This window comes from Emydura macquarii, unplaced genomic scaffold (assembly GCF_026122565.2).
Source record: "Emydura macquarii macquarii isolate MOO-44397 ecotype Brisbane River unplaced genomic scaffold, CSIRO-AGI_Emac_v2 contig_1946, whole genome shotgun sequence".
Lineage (NCBI taxonomy): Eukaryota > Metazoa > Chordata > Testudines > Chelidae > Emydura > Emydura macquarii.
In genome coordinates, this window is record NW_027132083.1 from 248487 (window position 1) to 270927 (window position 22441).

General features: G+C 45.0%; 1 pseudogene; it reads right to left on the reverse strand.

Moving 5' to 3' along the window:
• Positions 1 to 3734: 3734 nt before the first annotated feature.
• LOC137159850 (olfactory receptor 52K1-like) overlaps positions 3735 to 22441 on the reverse strand; it is a 50358-nt pseudogene continuing 31651 nt past the window's right edge.

Below are 22441 nucleotides of genomic sequence, written 5' to 3' on the forward strand. Positions count from 1 at the left end.
TGTTTTGTGGGCCAGGCCAGTGGGTTGGAGACTCTTCTGAGATGCTCCTGGCTAATGTAGGGCACTCCACATACCCCTCTTCTCCGGAATTCTGAAAGCAAAATCACATACTTGAGACAGAACCATAACTAAATTACAGGGCCTCAATCAAAGAACGCAATCTCAGCTTTGTATTCTGCCATGGCCAGGCAAACTTCCTGCTCTTCATGCTGGGTGAAGATCCAGGGCCCCTACTGCACAGCTCACGGCAACGAGACCTCCTGTCCAGGTTGACAGACTGAGGCTCAGAGGACACAGGTTACTGCACTAAAAATAGCTGTGTAGACATTCAGCCTCGGGCTCTAGGCCCCATCCCTGTTCCAAGGCTTCAGAGCCCAAACCATGACATCCACACAGCTATTCTCAGCACAGTACTCTGACCCCCAGTCTCTTGACCTGGGCTCAGAGACTTGCTGCCACGGGGCTATTGCTTGGTGTGGAGAAAAACCCTGAGAGGTGGCCACTTTCCTTGCAAGATGCTGCCATAGTTTCAGTCCCTAAGACATCGGGGTGATGGCAGCAAGGCAAGAACCTAGAAGACAGATAGATCATTGGAGATTCTTGAACTGGCCTCTCCTTTAATACAGAGGTTGCCGCCAGCAGAGTCCCCTCCGTGAGAGGCGGTCACTTTGGTACACACTTCCCCTCTTGATACACCCAGCCTGCATTTGTTAACCTGCCAAGTGTGCGTCAAAGCCCATCTTTTAGCCTGGGCACCTGCAGGAGTGATGGGGGCAGATGGAGCAAATTTGGCTTGCGGGTCACTTCCCTTATCGCTTGTAACCTGTCAGCTAGTGCAGTGGGGGGGAATACAGGCAGCTCAGCACATGAAGCAGTGGCTTAGTCCCTGGAAATGGTTTCAGTTTTATCTCTTGAGCTGCCTAGAATCCAAAAAGAGGAGCTATTATCCTGAAATAAAGACAGAAACTAACCCCATATGGAGACTGTATGTGGATGACGGTGAATACGGGGGATATCACGGGAAGGCTGTGGTGACCATGCCACAGCATATTGAAGGTGACCTGGAGGAAAAAGAGGCCATTTCTGCTGGGGATCATCAAGTTCGGTGATGACCTGTGCCTGCTCTTTGTTTCAGCTTCTGGTGATTTGCTCTGCCAACGAGGAAACATGGGAACAATAGTAGAATCAGGAAAGCCAGGGCTCATGGAAATGGCAATTGTATATGATTCCCAGGCATCTTCGGAGAGACAGAAAGATTGCCTGGCCATGGCGGAATACAAAACTCAGGCACGCCTTGGTTGTGGCCCAGTAATTTAATTACGGTTCTGTTTGAAGTATATGATTTGGATTTCAGGAATCCGGAGAAGAGGGGTGTGTGGAATGCACTAAATTAGCCAGGAGACTCTCAGAAGTCTGTCTCCAACCCATTGGACTGTGGACTGGCCCGCAAAACAATTCAAAGCAGTGTTGTGTTGTTCTGACATTACCAAGTTTCATAAAAAATCCTCCTCAATTCTGAAATCCTTTCTTGTGTTTTCAAAGGAGAAGAGAGTTTCTTGTACATAATTCACCTTTTCTCAATCTTGCACCACTTGACACTGCCCTCTAGAGTTAAGATGGTGTCAGTGGTTAGTGGACAAAGAGAGCGATTTTTAAGCTATTGAGATACAAGTGATTTTCTCAAAGTTAATAAAGTTTACAGTAAAGAGAAGCAAAGGCAGGTAGGGTGGTAACTCTTGCTAACTGCTTCAGTACAATTCAGGGATGTGCCTCCATCCGCTATTTGTAGTCACGTGTGATTCTTCTTGCATGAATATTTTTGTCACATTTGTCTTTTGATCAACTGGGTCAAAAGAGATCAGAGACATTTATTTCTAAACTGGTGTCATCCTAGCCAAACGCATTAGAGAGACACTCAGTCACTGATTGAAGTCAGAGGTTCCCTAAAAAGACAGTAGCTTTTATATGAATCCTAGACAGAGAGCCTGGAAGCAAGTGTACTTAGATTTCAAACATTCTGATACTTGGTGATACTAGAATGGTTTGATAAGATGCTTTGTTTAAATGTTTGATGAGTGTTCTCTCTCTCCCTTCCTTTTGGAGACTTCTTGTGATTTTTTTCCTGTTGGATTTTTTTTCCTCAAGTGTAAGATACAGAATTACTTTATGAGCTCACATTTTACTCTTTAGTTCTGTAAATGAAACACAGACGGGGATCTCACATTATTTAACACTATACACTGGGCTCCCTGAGCAATTAGGGCTCCCGCTTCAAAACATATAAGCACAAATACAGATATTTGAAATAGGAAGAATAGACACTCTCCATCTCTCCTCTCCCCACATTCCTAATAAGCAAACAGACTTGAAAGGAACTCATTCTCCAGACCCCGATGGCATACGCCAGGTCTACGCTACAAAGTTTCATGGCCACGGTTATTCCAGTCAGGAGTCTGAAAAATACGCACTCTTGACAGAAGTAGTTCATCTAATCTGAGGACAAGCCCCACAATTCTTACTAGATTTGTGATCCTTCTGGGAAAAAGGAGGTAAAACGTGGTCCTAATTCATACTCATCACCGACATGATCCCATTGCAATCAAAGGATGAACTCCCACAGATCTACACATACAAGATGTGGGAGGCAATATCTTTTATTGGCTCTGTTTCTTTTGGTGAAAGACACGAGCTGTCAGGATAGACAGTGTTCTTCAGGTCACTGATGTCGTAAGAATTGGCCTGGGCCATATTTCTGTCAAAATTAGATGCTGAATGGTATTGAAGTTCAGCTGGATTGAAAGAGAATGGGGAACTGACTGCTCGAGAAACACCATGTCGTACGCAGTGCAAGCCATGAAATCATCTCATTAAAATGGAAATAATCTCATTGTTATGAAGACAGCAGAGTTTAGTGGACAGAGCACTGGACTGGAATGCCAAAGACCTGGGATCAGTTCTGTGGAAGAACCCAAATTCAGGGGTCCTTACTTACAAGTCCGTTGCCCAGCGGATAGTTCAGAATAAGCCAAACAACAAATTAGCAAAGTCAAAATTTATTCTTTACGTAAAGAAGGTGGTCCCTTCAATGTAAGGGGTGACCCTTAACGTAAAAATCTAAAAGCTTTTATAGCATCACACAAACAAGTCTTTATACGTCACAGTTTCCATGGTCATACATACTAAAAAAAACTGTTTATCTAGGAATTTTCTAACTCAGGATATTCAACTTTCATTATCTAAGTTACAAAGTCTTTCTCTGCATTCCATGCCTGCTGGCGTCTAGGCCTCTTAACTATTTTGTTAACCCTTAACATTCTAAAATTTAAACTTCTGCTAGAAAGGCCCTTTCAATCTCAGGCTTTTGCAGCCATTTCTATTGATCAATTCTCATAAGAAACAGAGACCCCATCTTCTTTTCCCTTCACAGTTCCTAGTTTAGTCACTGGGCTGCTGGGTGATGTTAGGCAAATCATTTCCCCTCCCTACGCGTGCAAGGAGCAAGCAAGTCTAGCCTTCTTGCTAGTTGAGGACAAATGAGGCAGGGCCACAAATAAGTACAACTTCCATGTTTGCCAGCACAGCTCAGGGAGAGGCTCAGGGAGAGCCCAGGGACTGTGCACTGCACCCTCCTGTAAATGTGAAGGAGTTCCAACTTCAGCATGCCCAGATTTTCACGCCATACTGTTGATGGGTTTACTAGACTCCACACAATGTTCCACCTAGAAGTTTTTCCCTCAGAACAGGAGACGCACTTTGTCGCAAATCTGTTTGGTTTTCACAGCATACATGATGGGGTTCATCATGGGAGGAAAGAGGAGGTAGAAATTGACCATCAATATTTGTATGTGAGCAGCGACTAAGTGGCCAACCCTGTGAGTTATTGAGGTTCAAACCACTGGGGTGTAAACCACTAAGATGGCACTAAGGTGGGAAACACAAGTGCTGAAAGATTTCCGCTGCTCTTCCTTGGATGCCAGCCTTAAGACAGTCCATAGGATATTCACATATGACAGGGAGATGATTGTCAGATCCAGCCCCACGACGAAGAGAGTTAAGATGATCCCATAGATGGTATTGATCCTGGTGCTGGCACAGGCTAGCTTCACCGCTGCCATGTGCTCACAGTAGCAATGGGCAATGACATGGGACAGGCAGAAGGGCAGCCTTCAGAGGAGGAAGAGCACAGTGGCCGTTAAGAGAACACCCCGGGCCAAAGCCGCCAGCCCAATCTTTGTTATCACTGAATTTGTCAGGGTGTGGCTACATGCTACCAGCACAACACACACTGGACAGAGTGACGGCAAGGTCATGGCCAAGATCACCTTCTGGCCCACAGAGCTAAGCTAGTTTAGGGGACGGTGTATTGCTCTCTTTAAATAGGAGATAGTGTTTCCATCCCAGCAATTGGGGGACGTCCCTGATGATTGGAAAAAGGCAAATATAGTGCCCATCTTCAAGAAAGAGAAGAAAGAGAACACAAGGAATTACAGTCAGCCTCACCTCAATCCCTGGAAAAATCATGGAGCAGGTCCTCAAGGAATCCATTTTAAGGCACTTGGAAGAGAGGAAGATGATCAGGAACAGTCAACATGGATTCACCAAGGGAAAGTCATGCCTGACCAACGTGATTGCCTTCTATGAAGAGGTGATTGGCTCTGTGGATATGGGGAAAGCGGTGGACATGATATACCTTGACTTTAGCAAAGCTTTTGATATGGTCTCTCACAGTATTCTTATCAGCAAGTTAAAGAGGTATGGGTTGGATGAATGGACTATAAAATGGATAGAGAACTGGCTAGAGCATAGGACTCAACAAGTAGTGATCAATGGCTCCATGTCTAGCTGGCAGCCGGTCACAAGCGGAGTGCCCCAACGGTTGGTCCTGGGGCCGGTTTTGTTCAACATCTTCATTAATGATCTGGAGGATGGGGTAGATTGCACCCTCAACAAGTTTACAGGTGACACTAAGCTAGGGGGAGTGGTAGATACACTGGAAGGTAGGGACAGGATACAGAAGGACCTAAGCAAACTGGAGAATTGGGCCAAAAGAAATCTGATGAGGTTCAACAAGGACAAGTGCAGAGTCCTGCACTTAGGACAGAAGAATCCCATGCACAGCTACAGACTGGGGACTGATGAGCTAGGCAGTAGTACTGCAGAAAAGGACCTGGGGGTAACAGTGGATAAGAAGCTGGATATGAGTCAGCAGTGTGCCCTGGTTGCCAAGAAGGCTAATAGCATATTGGGCTGCATTAGTAGGAGCATTGCCAGCAGATCGTGGGAAGTGATTATTCCCCTCTATTCGGCATTGGTGAAGCTGCATTTAGAGTATTGTGTCCAGTTTTGGGCCCCCCACTACAAAAAGGATGTGGACAAGTTGGAAAGAGTCCAGCGGAGGGCAACAGAAATGATTAGGGTGCTGGAGCACAAGACTTATGAGGAGAGGCTGAGGGAATCAGGCTTGTTTAGTCTGCAGAAGAGAAGAATGAGGGGGGATTTGATAGCAGCCTTTATCTACCTGAAAGTAGGTTTCAGGGAGGATGGAGCTAGGCTGTTCTCAGTTGTGGCAGATGACAGAACAAGGAGCAACGGTCTCAAGTTGCAGTGGGGAAGGTCTAGGTTGGACATTAGGAAAAATTTTTTCACTAGGAGGGTGATGAAGCACTGGAATGGGTTACCTAGGGAGGTGGTGGAATCTCCATCTTTAGAGGTTTTTAAGCTGCGGCTTGACAAAACCCGTGCTGAGATGATTTAGCTGAGGTTAGTCCTACTTTGAGCAGTGGGTTGGACTAGATGACCTCCTGAGGTCCCTTCTAACTCTATGATTCTACGATTCTAAATTCTTCCTGTCCACTTCCAAAGACAAGAAGTTGATGCATACCAGCTCCAATGGTTTGCTGCTGGTGATATTCATCAAATATGCTGCTCTGGTGGGCAGGGTTTTCCTTTGAACACTCCGAGCACAGGTCTCACATTTCTGGCAGACATCCTCAGCCATCCGGGGCCAATAGAACCTGCTACAAATGAGCTCTAAGGTTCTTTCCATTCCCAGATGCCCAAAGTCATCATGCAGGGCCCTCATGGCCAGGGATCTGAACATTTTTGGTAGCACTAGTTGTGTTCTCTGCTTTTACAAAGGGTCTGTGGTTACCTGGTGCAGCACACCCTTAATCAGTTTTAGTTTGCTCCATTCTCCCAATAGTAGTTTGCACTCAGGGGTAGCTGGAATTATTGTGCCAGGGTTTTGCCCATCCCTTTGGCAGGCAGTGTGTCACAAATGTCAACATCTTGCAGCTGGGCTTTTTCCCAGTTGGCAGCACTGAGCATGGGCAGCGGGGATTGGTCTAACACAATATAGTTCATTGAGGCAGGTGGCACACTTTCAGGAGGCAGGCCCAAGGTTTCTGCCACACAACCATTACAGCTCTTCTGGTCCTCTGGCTCTTGACAGTTCCCACTGCAAATAGCTCTCACTCCATCCACAGGGATCACAGCATGGTCTGATGCTTGTGGGCGCCAGGACAACGCTTCCGCATCCACCTTGCTTCTCCCTGATCGGTACTGAATGCCGAACTCATAGTTGGCCAAGGTGGCCACCCATCTTTGCCCAATAGCATCCAACTTAGCACTTGTTAACACATAAGTCAACGGGTTGTTGTCTGTCCATATTTGAAATTGAGCACCATACAAATAGTCCTGAAATTTCTCAGTAATGGCCTATTTCAAAGCCAAGAATTCCAGTTTATGGGCAGGGTAGCGGGTTTCACTCTCTGATAGCTCTCAGCTGGCAAAGGCCACAGGTTTTCATGTGTCTTCAACTTCCTGGTATAGTACGGCTCCTAGACCCTCCAAACTAGCATCTCTGTGTAGGATAAATGGTTTGCCTGGGTCAGCAAAGACCAGGACTGGAGTATGAGTTAGGCAATTAATGATTTCTCGAAAGGCCCTTTCACATTTCTCATCCCATCATGATCCAAAAGGCTCTAATGGACCATAGAGTCTTGGCACAGGGGGCCTTGAAGACCCCCTTTTATTCTTGGGTTTTGATTTGTTCTTGCTGGATGGGTATCCCCTGGTAAGATCATTCAGAGACTTTACAATGGCAGCGTAATTCTTCATGAACCTGCGATAGTAGCCACTAAATCCAAGAAAGGTCTTGAGCTCTCTGTAATTTCTTGGGCACGGCCAAGTAGTGAGTGCTTCTATTTTATCTGGATCAGTACTTACACCTTCCTGGGACATGATGTGGCCCACATACTTCACTGAGGTTCTACAGAACTGACATTTGTCAATTGAAAGCTTCAGTCCGTAAGCCTCCAACCTGTCTAACACTTTTAGAAGTCTTTCTTCATGCTCTTCCAAAGTTCTCCCAAACACGATCAGATCATCCAGGTAAACTAAGACTTGCAGTAAGTTCATGTCTCCCACTACTCTCTCCATGAGATGTTGAAATGTGGCAGGTGCCCCCAAGATCCCTTGGGCCATGCGTTCAAACTGATAGAAGCCCAATGGACATATTAAGGCTGTCTTCTCTTTATCTTCTTCTCGCAGAGGGATCTGGTAATATCCACTTCGAAGATCAAATACTGAGAACCACTGGCTCCCCAGCAAACAGTCTAATGCATCTTGGATTCGAGGCATGGTGTATTGGTCAATTACAGTGCATCGGTTTAAGTTACGGTAGTCAACACACATCCAGATTTTTCCACTTTTTTTACGGACCACCACAATAGGAGAGGCATATGGGCTGCGGGACTCTGTAATGATGCCATTTGCAAGCAGCTCCTGGAGATGGTGTCACACATCTTCCATTTCCGATATAGCAATCTTCCTAGATCTCTCCCTGAACTGTCGGGAGTCTTGAAGCCTGATGTTGCGTTCCACTCCTTTTGCACATCCTACATCCCACTCATCTAACGAGAATACTCTGGATCTTTCACAAAGCTTCCTCCTCAGGCGATCCTTCCACTCTTCAGACAATGGCGAGTTTCCAAAGTCAAACCTTGCAGGATCTACTGGCGGAACTCTGGTTTCACCTTGGGGTCTTACAATAGTTTTGGGCTCAAAGAGGTCTGCTACCTTCTGCCCTTGCTTCTCGATGACATCACGGCTTGTTTCATTAGTCATCAATATAACCACCTTTTCCCGGGATTCAGTGGGTAGAGTTATGATTCCACTGAGGACCAGCACTCCTTCAGGGAGTGCTCCTTCAGCTGGCTGCTCTACCATTGCTAATGTTCCCTTACTGTCTTTTAACCAGGTATCCACAACAGGCACTTCTCACTCCTCCCTTGCAGGCACTACTTGGGGGGTCATATCTGCGTACCTCAGATCTCCCATAGGTACCTCAGACATCTCCATCTTAGTGCTCTCAATTTTCCTATAGGCTTCAGCACAAAGCGTATGGATCATCAGGGTGTTTAGATACTGATCCCCAACTCGTTGTTGCAGTAGTCAGCGAGTACCTTGAAGAGACTGGAGTTAGTCCCTATCAGCACAGACACCTCAGAGATCCCTTTAGGGTCAGGGCATATCAAGGCAGCAGTTTCCACCTCTTCCCTCACCCCGGAAACCTCCTCTGGAAATTCCAGATGCACTATGACATACCCTTGGTAGGGGTATTCATCCATGCTAAGACCACACAGGCCAAGCCCTGTCAGGGGCTGTATAGGTAGATGTGCAAGCCTCTATTGGTAGAATGACTGAAATTTAATAGTCACTTGGGACCCAGTGTCAAGCACTGCCCTGCATTCGGTCCCTTTGATCCTCACCGTGACCTCTGCTCAATGCCCTATCAACACTGGTGGGAGCCCAGCTGGACAGTCATTTCCAGGAGAGTCTTGAAATCCCAGGGGCCTGGGTGGTCCCCTTTCCAAGCTCCTCTGGAAGTTCCTTGAACGCCCCCAATGATCCATCAGTTTTCCATACACCAAGGAGGGATTTTCTTCATTACAACACTTAGCTGCAATGTGTCCATCTTGGCCACACCGGTAGCAGAAGGATGGTCCTTTCTTCCTTCGCTCAGGTGGGACATCAGCTCTAAATGCTGACTTCTTCTTCACCACAGCCAGGGGCTCTCTAGGCCTGACAGTCTTAGCTCAGTCCCTGGTACTACGTAGCTCAGCTAACTCTTCTGTCAAGACCTGCATTTGCTGAACAACTTGCTCTCTGCTGCTTACCATCAGTACACTTGCTGTCCGCATGGGTGCTGTGCTGTCTGGTTCAGCTGTGTGGGTTTCCCACAGCTCACTGACGGCCAGTCTTTCTTCCTCCTTTCTGATCTCTCTCATCAGCTGGGAGAAACTTGGGGGATTTTCCAGTCATCCTTTTAACTGTAGATGAGGCAGAATTGGGCTCTGAGACCAAACCCCTGGCACAATTTGGACCAGTCTAGTCCGGACCATTTGCTCAGCAGTCACTGCTCTCCTCAGGACATCCCTCTGCAATGGTTTCTCCAACTTCTGTACATAGGCTGAAACTTTCTCACACTTTTGCTGTCTGGTGTTAAGGAACTTACAGTAGATGTCCTCAGAGCCCTCTGCGCTCCCAAAGGTGAGATTTAGGGACTCTAGACAGTCCTTCACATTGACTTCAGGATTAGTGAGTTTCAGAGTGCAAATCATGTCTAACGCTGGGCCCCTGAGGCTCTCCAATAGACATCTTCGCTTCTCTGCCTCTGGTGCTGCCCACTCCTGCAGCACTTCAGTGGTGTGTTCCAACCAGAGCTCGAACTCCTCTTCCCCAGGTATTGGGATGGGACCCCCAGCAAAGAACCTTAACTTACAGTAGGGTCTTGACGTACAATGGGACAGCACTACCCTTTCCAATGCTTGCCCTAGGGCCTTGACCCACTCATCGGGTGAGGTTGCAGCCCCCAAGCTTGGGGCTGCTGAGTCAGGATCCAACCCACCGGTATATTAGCCATCATACCAGTATGATTTCCTCCAATTATACAGCAAGGTTTTCCCAATTTAATGAATCACTCAATATGTCCTTACGAGGAATACTGACCAAGGGATCCCAGACGTAACCCTATTTCCAGACAGAATCGGCAGCAGCAAAGGCCGGGTTCTATATCTAGGGGTCCCTGTCATTGATACAACCCCAAATTGGCTCAAGCCCCCACCCAGTCACCTGGGATATCATACACTATCCCCTGGTCACCCCAAAGAGTGATACTTCCCTTCTCGCAAGCACAGAGTCTGAGTGTAGAAAGAAGCCTTTTAATAGCAGAAAAGAGGTAACACAGCACTGGTTTGAGAAACAGTGCAAACAGAATTCGTGAACTCAATGAGCCAAATCCATCCCAGAGTACAGGGCGTGTCCTTCGCCTCTCCCTTCCTTCTTTCCCCTGTACTGACCATCATGGTTGCAATGTCCACCTCTTGGTTGTGGCTCCGCCCGTCCCCCTATGCAGGCTCCTGTCTGATACAGGCTTGACCAGGCCCCCTCCTCTGCTGTATCCTACCGCCTTCAGGCTTCACTGAGTCCCCGACAGCTGGCGGTGACCTGTCTGGCTCCCGCTGACCCTGGTGCTGACCACATCTGGCTCCCGCTGACCACTGGTGCTGACCACATCTGTCTCCCGCCGACTGCTGGTGCTCACCACGCCTGACTCCCGCTGACCACTGGTGCTGACCGTGCCTGGCTTCCGCCAACCATGGCGCTGACCGCGTCTGACTCCCGCCAACCCATGCCTGGCTCCCGTCAACCGCACCAGTCTGGCACCAACTGTGCCAGGCTCTCTGCCAATCGCACCAGGCTGGCACTGATTGTTGTTGACTCAGCTCCATCAGTTGTAAGGCAAGGTTTCCCAGGTCCTCTACTGGTTCAGCTCTTAGAGAATTTCAGCTCTTTAGTGATGCAGCTCTTAGTGAATTTCAGTTCATGGGTAAACCTCCTGCTGACACAGAGGCAATGTCCCTGCTTTCAAGAAACAAAAGACTCCAAGAGGAGTCATTAATTCTACCTTTTAACAATGGGAGGAGAGAGTTACTCCATGCCGGGTGCGGGAGGGGGGTGCTTTGCCAGAGCTGGTGCAATCCTAATAGGCAACTCCTCATCCCTTCCCTCTTTACAACACTAAAACATCTGTCCACCACCCTTATGGGGCTCTGTTTAGTTTAGGATGAAGTATTTTATCATAACAGGCTAAGCACAGTTCTGCTGACATCTGTTCATACAATTGAAGAACAACATTTCATTACCCCAGCAGTTAACACAAAAGTGGTTTGTAGCCCAAAAACAGCCCTGCTAACCATTTCCCATTATGCTCAGCACCTAGGTGTGCTTATCCATATACAGTGACATTATGCTAAATACTTAATTGTACTTATGCAAATACAAAGCCTATGCAAATAAAGTGCCCCCCCCTTTCAGCTGACTGAGCAGGGGGGAGTGCCACTCAGATCTTGCTTACATGTCCTTCCATGAGTTAGTTTGCCTTATTCTAGGAATGGGTACCTTGTTTCTAGTCTGAATTTGTCTAGTCTCAGCTCCCAGTCACTGCATCTCAGGGCTTGTTCATACTTACCCGGAAATTCGGCAGCAGTCGATGGAAGTTACACAAACTACGTAACTGCTTCTGCGCGTTGTTCACATTGCACTGAGCCAACAGCAAAAGCGTTCCCGTCGGCTCAGTTCTACACTAGTTGAGGAGGTGGACTTATTAAGTTGACTCCCTCATGGATTGAGCGGGTCTCACTGACTGCTCAATCCATCATGAAAGATCGATCTGGCTGTGGCGATTTTGCCGCCGCCAGTGTAAACATAGCCTCATTCTGCCTTTTCTGTGACATTAAAGAACTTTGTACGGTCAGAAATCTCTTCCCATATGATAACTTAAAGACTGTGATCAAATCACCTTTCATCTTCTTTTGGCTAAACAAAATAGATTTAGCTTCTTTAGTCTCTGGCCATTAGCCACATTTTCCAGATGTGAAATAATTCTTCAACGTCTTTTCCCAACCCCTTTCACTTTGTCAACAAGCTTTTTGAAGTGTGATGCCCCATGGACTTCTGCATGTCCATCCTTTCTAAATAGCCCTAAAACTGGAAAGTTGTTCAAGTGAGCCAAGTTTAGCAAGCAGTTCAGATGTTTCTGTAGGACTGCCCTGTCCTGATCATTATTTGCCACTCTGCCAGACTCTGTGTCATGATTAAATATTATCAGCACACATTTCAGATTTACCTCCAAATCACCGATGGGATTGTTGAATAGACCCAGACCTCATATCAGCAACAGAAAGATTAACTAGTGGCAGTATGAGACCCCAAACATATATTTCCCCCAGACCAAAATCTCCCTCAATGACACAAATACAGCACAAAGAGCCTCTCATGATGCATTTATACAAGGGGACAGAACTAAAGCTGGGAGTGTAATTCTAACACCCCTAATTTTTTTAATACTCAAGGTTTCTTGGCAGATTTTTTTGTTGTTGTTTGATGGAATTAAATAGTTCACGTCTAAATGATCAGCCTCACTCTGCTCACTTATACGCGTGTGAATCCAGAATCTTTGTAGTTTTACACCACTGTGACTGACAGTGCACTTGGCCTTAAGCTTCCTAATTTTTCAAAAAATCTCCTATGAAGAAGGATTCTTGATTAATTTGAATACAAACTACCCCAGCTCACCTCTAATCTGTGTCTTCTTCACCCTCGGCAAATGCTGCTGTCATCCACAAACTGCATGGCTCTCTAATCAGCTGGGATCGACTTCATACCTTCTAATGACACATTGGTGACTTTACTCCCCTGACTGGCGTTCAGAGACTTAGGTCGCTAGAGCTCTACATTTGCTTTGGAGCCTAAAGAGTCACAGCAAGTGATGAGCGTAGATTAACCCTTCTGTGTGGCTGTTGATATCCACATCTACATGAAAACGTGTTGGCCAAACCCTCAACAGAACGCATGCAAGTGTGGGCCACGTTGCACATGTCCACTAAAAAGTATGCAAATCCCCCACTAAATGATGTGTGCACCAGGGGATTTACACACCTCAATTAATCAGATGCAAAAGTGCACGTCCACCATGCAGGACATCACCCTGTGTGTTTAGGGTTCTGCTTGAGCTTGAATATGAAGACAAGTGGATATTCGATGGGAAAATGATGGACAATTAGATCTTCCATATATATGGCCTCCTTTATCTAAAAGAACCACCTAAACCTCATTCTAGACAGCCCCACTCACCCATTGAAGCCATGTCATCCGCTCTGGGGTGGAAAATAATCAACAACACTACACAATTGCAGCTGCTACCACTTTTCCTTTGGGTAGGAATCAGGATCTCCCTTCACAGGCACGATTTGACTTTTACATTTGGGGTGCAGCTCCAGGGCCATAAAGGGGGGGCAAATTCCACATCTGCCCAAAACTTGAAGAGCTGGGCCTGCTGCAGGGTCGCCACTGGTCCATAGGGCCGGAATCCAGCCCCAGTGTTTGTTTGGGTCCTGCACAGGGACCTGGAGGAGCGGGAGAATTTAACCAGGGCCACAGGCTGGGTAATGCGCAGGGGTCTGCAGGCAGAGCAGCCTTTGAAACCATGGCTGGAAAGCACCCAGATGTCAGGGCTCAGGACAGGGCCGCCACACTCTCGTGTGTAGATTTCCTGTTGACTCAGGGATGCTTCATGCTCCACGCTCAATCACTCAGTGCTGCCCGTCCCACTCCCTGCATGGCAGCTGGCTGGAGCTGAGTCAGTCCAGTGACCTCAGAGGCTGGGCGATCTGTGAGCGGCGCCCCATGGAGAGAGGCAGGAGCGACAGCTGGTCGTTGCAGGGAGGGGTTGCTACTTTCCGGGAGGAGACATTCAGGGTAAGGGAGGATCTGCCCGGGAGAGGCTGTGATTCAAGCTGTTTTGTCTGGGGCAGAACCTTTAAATAGGGTCCCCCCCACTATCAATGTAAACATTTTGGGGGACAATGACTCCATGCCCCCCAAACTCCACTCATGCCTCACTTGCATTATGGGGAAAGGACCCCAGCCAGTGTGGGGAGCTGCGATGGAGCTAAGTCGTGGAGTCTGAATGACCGTTTGTTGTTATGCTACCCCAGAGGGTCCCAGAAATCAAAAGCTTTCCAGGTAAGATGGGGGACATAACATAACAGCTCTGCAGTGATATCTGTGTGTGGTTGTTCAAACTCTCTGGAATTGTTGATTAATTATGCAGTCAATGGCTTGACCACACTTTGGTTCATTATTTTGTTACGAAATAGACTCATGAGACCAAATAGCCAGTGTGTGTCAGGTTTATTGATATGGTACAGGAAAACGTGTCGGAAGAGCCGTTCCATGCAGCAATGTTACATTCACATTACACAGAAGGTGTACTCCCACAGCTACACATTACAGCTGGTATTATTTCTATGCTTTTACAAGTTACACATTTCTTTACATGTCACTTAAATCCAGCCCTATGAATTATTTTCCAGATCCCTAACTTGCACCATTCCTTCCTTATCTTTGTTTTGGACACTAGAATTCCAGGCACTGGTTTGATAGGTACTTCCCTAGCTTGTAGTAAGACATAGAAACAAATGAATCTTGATTTTGACACCTTTCCTATCTCCTTGTGCCAAATGCCAAAGCAAGCAAACATATACATACCAATGAGTTTCTGTCTATGATTCAGAAGGTGACAGAGATGTTGTAATCTATCAGAACTGAATGTTTTTTTAGGTGTTAACCCACGTCAGCCTTAGGGCTCTCTGCTTTTTTGTTTCTTAGCTCCAGCCCTTGTAAGAGTCCAAACAGGAGAGATGAAAAAGCTTCATGTTAACTATTTTGATTTCCCGATTCCAGCATTGCAATCAATGGGGCGAGGCCTTCTGTACGTACTTCTCCATGGATGGGTGAGGCAATTAACAAAGCTTTTGTCCTATGATGGCCCACTAAATCTTTGATCCTCCACTCTTCCCAGCTGAGTTCCCAAGATCAGAGCAGGCATTTTTACCATTATAAAAGATGCACATTTTATCTTGTAGGGTGGAATACAGACATTAGAAGTTAGATTAATGCAGGCAGCAATTTACAACCATTTCATAGAGTCTAAACACAGACTTATAAGACGAATACCTGCCTTGAACAAAATCAACATACAGGTGATCTGGTTTGGTTTCCAGCTTTCGGTTTGCCAGTTCTTAGCTAATGCCTATGGCCAAGACAAGAGCTAGCCCTTGGCTTACCAGCCTCAGAACCAGTACTGTCCTTGGGCTGGTTGCAGGGGGGAGATCATAGAACCATAGAAATGCAGGACTGGAAGGGTCCTCGAGAGGTCATCTTGTCCAGTCCCCTGTGGACCTAAGCAGGACCAGATATACCTAGACCAGACCTGAGAGGTGTTTGTCCCGCCTCTTTTTAAAAAGCTCCAGTGAAGGGGATTCCACAACCTCCATTGGAAGCCTATTTGTGAACTTACCTATCCTCAGAGTTAGAAAGTTTTTCCCAATATCTAACCTAAATCTCTCTCTTGCTACAGATTAAGCCAATTACTTTTTGTCCTACTTTCAGTGACCATGATGAACAGCTGATCACTGTCTTGTTGTGATGAAGTTGGGGTATTTTGTAATATTTTTTAGTCCTACGTGTGTCTCAGTTTCCCCTGTACACTGCATTGTACCCAATAGGGGTGGAAAGGGACTATTTACAGGATGAGGACAGGTCCTTCAATTTCCAGCTGCTGGAACCTGCTATGCCATTGTCTGCCAGACTAAGGAGCCTTCCAACAGCTGATATTTTATCATTTTGCACTTACACCTCTGAATCTGGAAATTCATTAATTTTCTTTATGATAAGCTAACTGGATGGAGCTCCTCATTATTTATCACCCAATCAACTTTTCTGTCAGCTCCAGACTTTAGCATCAATTTCCAGTGGGAGCTGCAACCCATGGGCCAGAGCTGAATGTGGCATCTCACATGTGTATAATTTATACTAGTGTCTAGTCACCCCATCTCTTATGTTTTATTGCCAGGAGAGACGTTTCTGTGAAACTTGCAAAGGATGCCCCTCCAGGACAACGGTCAGCTTCCAACAGCGCAGGCTCTGATCCGTCACTGAGTGGCATCCCGGGGCTGCTGAGAATTTGGGGAATTTCAAAGTATTCAAAAGTCATTTTCTGATAGTGTCAATAAACAGATGAAAGAGAGGCTTGTCCCTCTCTCTCTGTGTACATGTGTGTCATTAAAATATTTGGGAAAAAAGTCTTGCTCTGCTTTGCTATCACCTTTTTTCCTGTTGACTAGTATATATGCTGCTGAGCATATAAATATATATCATATTAATAATATGTATTATCAGCACCATATATATAATAGTATGCATTAAGTATCAATAACATTAACCACAACTATTGGAAAAGTGATATCTATGCTGTTCTGAGTGGGAGTCAATGACAGAACAAAAAGAAAAGGACGCAACTTGCAGTGGGGGGAGGATATGGCCCTCACATTTTCATGTAGATGTAGAGATGAACACCCAGAGAGGAGGAAAGACATGGGTTAATCTGCATTCATCACTTGCTGTAAGTCCCTAGGTTCCACTGCAAATGTACAGCTCTAATGACCCAGGTCTCTGAACTCCCATCAGGGGAGTAAAGTCAGCAAGGTGTTACTAGAAGGTATAAATACTCTCACCCAGCTGATCCTGGTTGAGTGGAGAGTCATGCAGTTTGTGGATGACTGCAGCATTTGCAGACAGTGAAGAAGACACAGAGTTCAGGTGAGCTGGGGTAGTTTGTATTGAAATTAATCAAGAATCCTTCTAAATAGGAGATTTTTCAAACAAATGGAAATCTAAGGGCCAAATCTGCTGTCAGCCACACTGGTGTAAAACAGGAATGATTCTTGATTTACACCTGTACAAGTGAGAGCAGAGTGAGGTTGGTCATTTAGACATGAACTATTTAATTCTATCAGCAAAAACAAATTTTTGCCAAGAAACCATTGACTTAAAAAAATGCAGCGTGTTAGAGGTAGACATCCAGCCTTAGTTCTCTCCCCCAGTACAAATGCATCAAGAGAGGCTCTTTGTGGTGTATCTGTGTCATCGTGGGAGGTTTCAGTCTGGGGGAATATATGTTGGGGGTCTCATACTGCCACTAGTGAATCTTTCTGTTGCTCATAAGAGGCCTGGGTCTATTCGAGAATCTCATCAGTGATTTGGAAGTAAATCTGAAATCTGTGCTGGCAATCTTTGGTGATCACACAGAGTTTGGTAGAGTGGTAAATAGTGATTTGAACAGGGCAATCCTACAGAGCGTTCTCAATCACTTGAACAACATGCAGCTGATTACAAAGTCACACATCTAAGACCCTAGAATGTAGATCCCATTTTCAGAACGGGGGACGGTGTTTTAGAAACCACTGACTCAAAAAGGAATTTGAGGTCATGATGTGTAACCAACTGAACATGAGGTCCCAATGGTCGTGAAGAGAGCAAAAGCCATTCTGCAGTGTATAAACCAGGGACTGCCGAACTAAAATAGAGAGGTGTCTGTCTGGGAGAGATCATTACTGGACATTGTTATTAGGGCCAGTGTCCACACTTCAAAAATCTTGTTGAGAAATTGAAAGGGTTTGGGGAAAAAACCACAAGAATTATTTCAGATCTGGAAAATGTGGCTGATAGCCAGAGACAAAGGAAGCTCCAGCTATTTAGTTTATCCAAGAGCAGGTTAAAGGTGACTTGATCGCAGTCTTAAAGTCCAGAGATGGGACGAGATTTCTGACTGTAGAAAATTCTTTAATATCGCAGATGAAGGCAGGATGAGATCCAACAGCTGGGAGCTGAGACTAGACAAATTCAGACTAAAAAATAGTGTACATTCCTAGAACAAGGCGAACTAACACTTGGAACAACATATCTAGGGATGTGACTGGATCGGCATCACCTGAAGTCTTTAAATGAAGACGAGATGCCTTACTCAACGATGGTTTCTAGCACTAAGAGAAGTTATGGGCTTGATGCGGAAGTCACTTGGTGAAATTCTGTGGCATGTAGTATTCATAAGGTCAGATTAGATGATCATAATGATCTCCTCTTGCCTTAAAATCTATGAATCTCTTATTTTTTTAATCACAATTTTTTCCCACTTAATGGAATAATTAATTTTTTCTATGATCTTAGATAAATCTGTGTTGTAGCATGTTGTATTATTTTCCCCTCTTTGCTTCAGGAAATGAAGGTATGTCTACCTGTACAGTGGCAGATGGAGTGCAGGTCCTGCATGCCCAGATAGCATGGGTATAAGAAGCAGTGCAGACGTTGAGGTGCTGCTTAGGCGAGTAGAGTACAGGCATGTCAGAACTTTAAGGTATACACCCTACATAGCTCTCTGCACACCCAAGCAGATCCCATGTCTACCATTTAGTGGCCCATTGCCTCCCTACTACCGGAGCCATTCACTACAATATGTAGCTAAACACCTGCTTTTCATTGCAGTGTGTAGCTACATGTGTCTTACACGCCACAGCAAGTGTAGAAATGGCCTCAGGAAGACTCTACATAAGCCAGATTTTCTTAGTGTGACATTTCGATTTTTCTCCATAACAGAAGCATAACTTCACAGTCCTGCAGTGTTTTGGTGTAGGGCATGCTTCAAAGGCCTGGAAACAGGGAATTTTAGCCGTGACACTGACTAGTTTTGAGGCCTCTGACAAGTATCGTACACGTTACATAAGAATGGCCATACTGGGTGAGACCAATGGTCCATCTAGCCCAGTGTCCTCTCTTCTGACAGTGACCAGTGACAGATGTTTAAAGGGAATGAACAGAACAGGGCAATTATCGAGTGATCCATCCCCTGTCATCCAGTCCCAGATTCTGGCAGTCAGAGGCTAAGGATACCCAGACCATAGAGTTGCCTCCCTGATCATCTTGGCTAATAGCCACTGATGGACCTGTCCTCCACCAACTTGTTTAATTCTTTTTTGAACCCACTTAGACTTTTGGCCTTCACAACATCCCCCGGCAATGAGTTCCACGGGTTGACTGTGCATTGTGTGAAGAAGTGCTCTTACGTTTGTTTTAATCCTGCTGCCAGTTAATTTCATTGGGTGACCCCTAGGTTTTATAAGAGAGTCATAGAATTGTAGGACTGGAAGGGACCTTGAGAGGTCATGTAGTCCAGTCTCCTGCACCAGTCCCCTGCACTCATGGCAGGATTAAGTATTTTCTAGACCACCCGTGACAGCTGTTTGTCTAACCTGCTCTTAAAAATCTCCAATGACAGAGATTCTACAACCTCTCTTGGCAATTAATTGCAGCGCTTAACTACCCTGACAGGAATTTTTTCCTAATGTCCAACTAAACCGTCCTTGCTGCAACTTAATCCCATTGTTTTTTATCTTAGCCTCAGAGGTTAATGAGAACAATTTACCTTCCTCCTCCTTGTAACAACCTTGTATGTACTTGAAACTTTTATCATGTGCCCTCTCAGCCTTCTCCAGATTAAACAAACCCAATTTTTTCAATTTTCCCTCACAGGTCATGTTTTCTAGATCTTTAATCATTTTTCTTGTTCTTCTCTGGACTTTCTCCAATTTGTCCACATCTACCCCGAAATGTGGCACCCAGAACTGGACACAATACTCCATCTGAGGCCTAATCAGTGCAGAGTAGAGCACAATTATTTCTTGTGTCTCGCTTACAATACTCCTGCTAATACAACCCAGAATGATGTTTGCTTTTTTTTTTAACAGTGTTACATGATTAGCTTGTGATCCATTATAACCCCCAGATCCCTTTCCAGAGTGCTCCTTCCTGGGCAGCCATGTCTCATTTTGTATGTGTGCAGCCAATTGTTCCTTCCCAAATGGAGTACATTGCATTTGTCCTTATTGAATTTCATCCTATTTTCTGCAGACCATTTCTTCAGTTTGTCCAGATCATTTTGAATTTTAATCCTATCCTCCAAAGCACTTCCAACCCCTCCTAGCTTGGTATCATCCACAAACTTTATCAGTGTTCTCTCTATGCCATTACTTACAGCATTCATGAAGATATTGAACAGAACCAGACCCAGAACTGACCCCTGTGGGACCCCACCTGATAATCCCATCCAGATTGACTGTGACCCAATCTTGTGTGATGTGAGAGAGTAAATAATACTTCCCTATTCCCTTTCTCCACCTCATTCTTGATTTTATAAATCTCTACCATATCCCCCCTTAGTCATCTCTTTTCCAAGCTGAACAGTCCCAGTCTTATTAATTTCTCCTCGTACAGAAGCTGTTCTATAGTCTTAATCATTTTTGTTGCCCTTCTCTGTAACTTTTCCAATTCTAATATATCTTTAGATATAGATAGAGATGGGGCGACCAGATCTGCACACAGTGATCAACATGTGGGCAAACAATGGACATACAGCAGCATGATGATATTTTCTGCTTTATTGTCTCTCCCTTTCCTGATGATTCCCAACTTTCTGTTAGCTTTTTTGAACTGTACATTGAGTGGATGTTTTCAGAGAACTATCCACAATCACTCCAAGATCTCTTTCTTCAGTGGTAACAGCTAATTTAGACCCCATCATTTTATATGTAGAGTTGGGATTATGTTTCCCAATGTACATTCCTTTGCATTTATTAACTTTGATTTTCCCTGCATTTGTCAACATTGGTCCCTTTGTAACTTCGCAGTCTGCTTTGGACTTGAGTAATTTTTTCTTGTCTTCCAATTTTGCCACCTCACTGTTTATCCCTTTTCCCAGATGACTTATGTTGAAAAGCACTGGTCCCAAAAGAGATCCCTGGGGTCCCAGCTCCATTCTGAAAACTGACAATTTATTTCTACACTTTGTTTCCTGTCTTTTAAGGAGTTACTGACCCCTGAGAGGACCTATCCTCTTAATCCATGATTGCTTACTTTTCTTAAGTGCCTTTGGTGATGGACCTTGTCAAAGTCTTTCTGAAAGTCCAATTATACTACATGCAATGGATCATCCTTATCCACATATTTCTTGACATCCTCGAAGAATTCTAGTAGATTAGTGGGGCATGATTTCCCTTTCCAAAAGCCAAGCTGAGTCTTCTCCAACAAATTGTGTTCATTTATGTATCTGGTAATTCTTTTCTTTACTATAGACAAAACAGATTTTCCTGGTTCTGAGGTTGGGCTTTCTGACCTGTAAGTACTAGCATCACCTCTGAAAGCTTTTTTAAAAATTGGCATCACATTAGCTATCCTCCAGTCATCTGGTAAAGAAGCTGATTTCAGTGATAGGTTACGTACCACAGTTAATAGTTCTGCAGTGTAACATTTGAGTTCCTTTAGAACTCCTGGGTCAATCCCATCCAGTCCTGGTTTTTTATTACCATTTAATTTATCAATTTCTTCCAAAACCTCCTCTACTGACACCTCAATCTGGGATAGTGCCTCAGATTTGTCACCTAAAAACAACAGCTCAGTTACCCCAGAAGTCAGTGGGGAGCTATCCCCTTAACTTCAGTGGGAGTGGGAACAGACTCATAGGCTCTTTGGGTATGTCTGCTCAGTGAGCAGCAGTTAGTCTCAGAGCTCGGGTCGGCAACGTCAGCCCTGCGCTGATCGGGACACCACGCTATGAATAGTTGTGTAGACATTGTAGCTCAGGCTCTGAAGGTGGTTGGCTGGAGCTCCAGCTCAAGCCACATCATCTACACAGCCAGTCTGAGGTGGTACCCTGAGGGCTACGTCCCCTGAGACTCATTGCTCAGTGTATAGATGTACCCCTGGTCTCACTTTCCCCATCACTGACATCATGCATGTTGCCCGATGGACTACTTATGTCCAGGCTGAATACCCAGATTGTGCCACTGAATGTACCAGGTATATTTTACTACATGCAGTTTTACATGCCAGGAATTTCTAGGCTGAAAGCATGTACGTTGTGACCAGATATACTAGGTACTTCACGGCAGAATATGCACAAAATAATACGCAGCTCCTGGTACTAAAGTGCATCAGATGGGATACTGTGTGATGTACCTAATACATTTGTAGCCAAATGGGGTTACTTGTGATTTGTAATGACATTCTAAAAAATGTAAATGATTTTGCATAGAAATATATAATGATTTGTATGAATAGTGTTATTACAACATGATTAGATGGGAGATGTTAAAGCTCCATTGCTAAACATTTTTAAAGGGTTAATAGATGTTATAAGCATATCTCAGACGCACATCAGTAAAAGATGTTATAGATGATTGTAAGCAACTTATTGATTCATTGAACTCTATAATAATTGATAAAATATGAATTAAAAACATTTATTTATTAACTCCTCACACAGTATAAATGGAACCTTAATATCAAGTGAGAACCATTCATGTTTATTATTACATCTTGACCTTTATTCATTTCCCTTTTATACCAGCTTCCTCTAGTTAACATGACGGTATGCAAGAATCCTCATGGAACAGTTTGGGTTTCTTTTATTTAATTGCAAAAAAGG